This window comes from Acomys minous, assembly GCF_964271855.1.
Source record: "Acomys minous genome assembly, chromosome: 15".
Lineage (NCBI taxonomy): Eukaryota > Metazoa > Chordata > Mammalia > Rodentia > Muridae > Acomys > Acomys minous.
This window is the reverse complement of record NC_140497.1, coordinates 32,618,375-32,624,165: the sequence shown is the minus strand read 5'-3', so window position 1 is coordinate 32,624,165 and position 5,791 is coordinate 32,618,375. Positions and strand designations below refer to the sequence as shown.

The 5,791-nt window shown below is 42.5% G+C and overlaps 1 pseudogene across 1 annotated transcript; it reads right to left on the bottom strand.

The window, feature by feature from the left end:
• Nucleotides 1-4,545: 4,545 nt before the first annotated feature.
• On the bottom strand, nt 4,546-5,180 carry LOC311585060 (ERI1 exoribonuclease 3-like; annotated as a pseudogene). The gene has a single exon. The product of its transcript is annotated as an ERI1 exoribonuclease 3-like (transcript).
• Between the last annotated feature and the right edge of the window lie 611 nt (nt 5,181-5,791).

Here is a 5,791-nt window from a genome sequence, read left to right as displayed (position 1 = left end):
TCCTGAGGCATGATCTAGTGTTTTGATTTATCAAGCTAATGTCTATTCAGATCTAAGGGAGTTTTGTTCATGAAGTAGACTCCCTGTATCATTATTTCTAAGCACCGTGTATGTGCAATTGTTGCAGGGCTTATTGCCTTTTGGGGAGAATGTAATTAGCTTGCTTATTTATACCTAGCAATTAAACAATGCCAAATTCATCTTTCCACTCCACGTTGTGTGACACCGTGCCTGATATCTAATGATCCACGCCGTGGATATTTGTTCAGTAGACTGGCATGTTCGAATGAGATCTAGGTTATGAAGATAACGAACTTCTCTTTGTCAGCTCACTCCAGGACTTCTTATTGTGGCTGACTGGTGTGAACCATATCCATCGTGTAAGAATGGCCAATGCACTGGAAATAAAGCAACCTGTTGGATTACTTTTTCTGGGAAGATAGGGAAAATCCCTATTCATCACAGGTGGAACACTAAGAACAGATATGAAGAAATGATTCCAGCCAACTAGAGATTGTTCAACTAGTATGTTTCCTGGGTTATTACAGGAAAAAAAAAGGACATTTAAAGGAACATAAGACACACATGGGCAACTGTATCACCAAAAAGACCAAATCAGCAGAGATGAGCACTCACAAAGTGGCCTCACTGGGGCCCCATGCATGACGTCCAGGTAATCTCTTTCCGTGCAGCATTTTTTTTTCATAGATCGTATATTCCTTGTATGCGTGATGCATGAGTCTTGTAGCTTTCAGAACTCCTTTAGCCTTGTGTGTTTCATGAGCCTCCTTCCTCCCTCTGGGAGGGAACTTTCCTGTGCAGAGGAGTTAACTGCACAACACAGTCCTTCTCCTCAGAAGCCAAAAATATTGCCTGCAACCTAGTCCCAACTCATCTTTTCTCTTCATTTCTGAAGAGAAATCCTTCAGAAATAAAGATTTCAGAAGGAAAGGTCGTCAGTACTCTGATACATAGCAAGATAAAAATCCACTGAGCACCACTTAACATCATGTGCAATCTGATTCTAAGTGAAAGACTTACCGCTACACTTTGCAAGTAGTTCTAATAAAATTCACAGTGGGTCACAAGATAAAATCCCATGGCAACGACCTCAGATATCAGGAGGCCTCAGCAATTCTTCTTTAAGGGGTTATTTCTTAGTTGTAAACTTGGCTTCCATAGCATAATATTTCTAGGTTTCCCTCTTTCCTTTATCATTCTGGGTCAGAGGGATTTTGACTCGATCAATAGATTGCTTGCCTTCATTCCTTACCCACCTACATCAATACACTTCTGAAAAGAGTAGACAATTTCGTTAAGCTCAACACTTTCTAACCTTCTTTTGGATCAATAGTTCATTATTTGCTATATTTGCCAACATGTAAATCCTGCAGGATAGTTTCCATAATTAAATAAAAAGGCAGTATTTACAGTGTGATTTGGAATTCAAAAGGATTTTTTTCTCTCATTTTTTTTATGGTGTTAATCTTTGGCCCTTGTTCTCTTTGCCAGTTTTAAGGCAATGTGATTCTCCATGTTTCTCCTTTAGACAGCAGCTCTGAATGAGGAGAGAAGTGGCCACTCAGCTTTCATAGAACACTTAGGCTGTTTATCAGATCTTGTGGTTTCAATAAGCACTGTTTTTCTGTCAGGTGGGGAGGCCTATCCTCTAGGGAGATCAAGGACCATTAGATATAATTAACTTCCCCCATTCTTTTTCTCATAGGAGATGGATTTTAAACGACTTCAAATCACACCATGGTTTGTGATTACATCCTATTAAACGTGATGAAGCATCTTCAGAGAAAAGAGCCATTATTATGAGTTGAGTTTAAAAGCAAAAATTCCCATGAGATCTGGTAATTATCTCTTGGGGGTAGGGATTATATGCCCACATCAGGGGGATTTCTTTCATTGGTTCCTGTGCTCATAATGATAGCTTACAGTAGGAAATAAGATGGAGAGAGTGAAACAAATGCATCTAGGAGAACAGAGATATCATTTCAGGTCTGCAAAGGAAAACAGCCACAAGAAGACAACCAGATCAGATAGACAATTGTGCTTTGCACAAATAACCCTAATCATCTTCTATGGTTCATGCTGACATAATTAAGCTAAATGTACTTCTTGTTAATAGCGTTTGGTATTTCTGGTTTTGATTTCCATTCTCAGTCTTGAAGTCAGCAGATGCTTTCAAAAAGTGCTTCGTAACTTTCTTCCCCAGATAAAGAAAGAATTGATTTAAAAAAAGAAAGAAAGAAATGCATAGGAAAGGACAGGAAAACAGATAGAGTTAAAAAAAATGGAGCTGGCTTAGTCGGTTTCCTGTCTCAGATGTGCTCAGGCCTCCTTCCCTTGTGGAACAGAAAGTTAGGAAGAGCTTTCAGCCAGAGGCAGCTTTCAGCCACTGTGATAAAAATACATCCAACTTTAAAATGGGAAAGCTTTGCTTGGCTCACAGCTCGAAGGTTTCGGTGCCTAGTTTGTATGTCTCGTTGCTTTTGAGCCTGTTCAACATGGTTGGACTATGTGGTGAGAGAATCCACTCAGAGTAGTAGCTGCCAGTAAGTAAAAAAAAAGATAGAGGTAGAAGCTGAGGTTCCGGTATCCCTTGCAAGGCCATGCATGCCCTCTGAGACCAGCTTCCCTCCGACTGGGATCTGTCTCTCAGAGTTCCACCATTCCAGATAGGACCATGGGCTACTGATGGCTGAAAGGACCAGCATTGACACAAGGCACCCCAAGATCAAGTTCTCAACACAAAGGGGATTTATTTGTCCCAGAGAGATAGAGAGCAGGGAATAAGAGACAAAGACAGGAGATACAAGAAGATGGACAAGGGGAAAGGAACAAGGGAGAGAGAAAGGTATATTTGTCTCTGGATAGAGAGGACACAGCTATGGCCCACAGGCAAATGGCAGTTTATAAAGGTAAAGGGGAAAACCCCCATGTCAGGATGAATTGGTTAATTTTGACTGGATAAGTTAGGGTATCCAGAAGAGGGTTTTGATTGCTGGACTTCAGTACTTTGATAGCTGGACCTTGTTAGTCAGTCTTGGTGGGGAAGTGCTCAAATAAGTGCATAGTCGCTGCTGGCTAGCTTTAGGAAGGTAATCTAATGGTTTGTAGCAAAGAAGAGGGGACAAGGGAGGGCAAGGCCTAGCAAAGTTATGTTTGCCATGCTTGGGCCTGTTAGAGTCCTATCAGTGATAACACAGACTTTTGGGAATATTAGATAGTCCCTTTAATCATTAACCAAGTGGAAGTACTTCCTAGGTTTATTTATATTTCCAAAATCTTGTATTTATATTTATGAGTTAAAAACAAACAAACAAAAAACAAACCTTGCTGGACATGGTGGTGCATGCCTTTAATCCCAGCACTCAGGAGGCAGAGGCTCCTGAGGCAGGAGGCAGGAGGCGGATCTCTGTGAGTTCTAGTCCAGCTTGGTCTTCAAAGCGTGTCTAGAACAGCAAGCACTGTTTCACAGAGAAAACCTGTCTTGAAAAACAAACAAAACAAAACAACAACAAAACACCTTCTCTAGCCTCACATAAAACCTTGTACCACTTCGGTACTACACTTCTGATATAGAAGTAAATATAATTAATGTAGCAGGGAACTAGGGAAATGCATAAATAATCCCATAAAGCAACCCAAATCTAAATATCAATTTGGTTTTTACATGGCCCTAAAGGAGCATTTAGTTTTTCACCTTCTGAGTTTTTCTAGTGAAAAATAAATATGCCAGAAATGTGGATGGCAATGTTGTTATATGCAAACTTCCTGTTCTTTTCTCAGTAAGTTATGCCAAATTATGTTCCCATGCTATACAGCTCAGTACTCCATACCACCGTGTGCGTGTACGTGCGTGCGTGCGTGCGTGCGTACGTGTGTGTGTGTGTGTGTGTGTGTGTGTGTGTGTGTGTGTTATTGTTGTTCTGCTGCTGCTGTTGTTTTTGCCTTTTTAAGAGAAAAGAATTTCCATAAGACTATTGTAATGTAGCAATTTCCTCCCAGTTGAAACATTCCATCCTGGATGAAAGCTTCTTAAGGAAAACAAAACCAACAACAAAACAAAAAAAACACTTACAAGGTCAGGGCATAAACAACTCACAAGTCTCACACTCCTGAAATTTACAAGATTCACTAAACATTTCACCAAGTTTTTACTGTTTTTTGTTTTTGTTTTTGTTTTTGTTTTTGTTTTCCTTGTTTCTCCAACTTTATTCAATGGCATGTTCACAGTAGGGATGTGGTGGACACAAGGTGGGGCCTGATATCTCCTGGAACCCTGAAAGCACCACACACCATGCGCTACGGATGGGAGGGACACATAAGGGGGCTTGGTGGTCCCAGCAGAAGCCTGCGTACCAGAGAGAAGGCAGTGAGTACCTGGCTTCCCCTAGCCCAGCCACATAATGGCAGGAGCTAATACCAGGCTGAGACTAAGTAGTGGAGTGGGGTGGGGTACAAAGCGCCTTCTCCAGAGGAGTCAAGTGGCCAACCCCTCATGCAGGGCACAAGCCCAGATGGCAGCTGGGGTCACTCTGGGAGCAGATCTGGACCACTCTCCCTTTTCCCTCTAGTGAAGAAGAGGAGGATTCTGGTTTGAGCCAAGCAGCTACCCTGTCTTGCCTCATCCTGTCCTCTGCCAATCAGAATGGGCTTTGATGTCTGCTTGAAGATGAAGCCTTGGGATGCCAGTGTCTTCGTGATGTTGGCAATATTTTGCAATCATGAATGCCGCTGTGGGGCTGGCCTATATGTTGCAGGCTGAGGCCCTTGTTCCTGTCTCTTAGGCCATTCTTGGGCCAGTAGCCCACGGCGAAGCTGTAAGCCTTTTTCAAGTTAGTCCACTGCATGAAGTAGTCTGCCACTGGCAAGCCTATATAACTGCACTGGCTTGGGAACATGACTTTCAAGTCCCATTCCCCGCCAAGTAACAACAGTTGACTTGATGTATGGATCTAAGGGGCCTTACATCGCCATCCACTAGTCGATCCTCTTCAGCACTTGCTGCAGGCTTGGCTGACCATCCCACCGTGGCTTGAATGGTCCCAGTGAGCTCTGTCCAGAAGGAGATAAGCTAGGGTAGGCTACAGGCTGCACATATGTGTGAAAAAGGTAGACTTGATCTCCATGGTGCCGCCATTAAGCTTCAGGATGGGGAGTTCAGTGATTTCCTCTGCTAACTCTGACCACCCCCCTCACCAAGGTTTTATAAACAGTAACACCGGGTGGCAGGCAGAAGGACGATGACTCTTCGCTCCCAATATGACCTATAAGCCATGCAGAAAGCTATAGGGACATGGTTTTTATGACTCATCGCATATAGTGGTGTGGTGCTTTTGGGTGGCACAGCTTCCTTTGACTCACTCATGACCCATGAGGTACCTCTACGTACTCCTGTATATAAACCCAAGAAAGTCACTGGTTCACTAAGTTTAGCTTGGGTAGAACATTTCTTTCATTGGCCTTTGGTGCTCTATATAGGTGACCAGATGTCTGTTTGTGTCCCCTCAGGAAAAGTCATGCAACTGTCCTCCGTATTGTGTGTCTTAGAATATGAAAATAGATTAGAGTACTAATGCTTGGAAATGGTCTTATCATGTTATTTACGCATAGGTATCCAAGTAAGTATAGTATTGGTATCACATTTTCTCCCGCAGACAGCTACAAATCAAATCATTCCTGACCCAACCAAGGGTACTGAAACTTCAGGCAGTTAAGGATTCCTTTCCAATACTGATGAGAAAATGGCATGAAAGCTTAAACATGGGTATTTAAG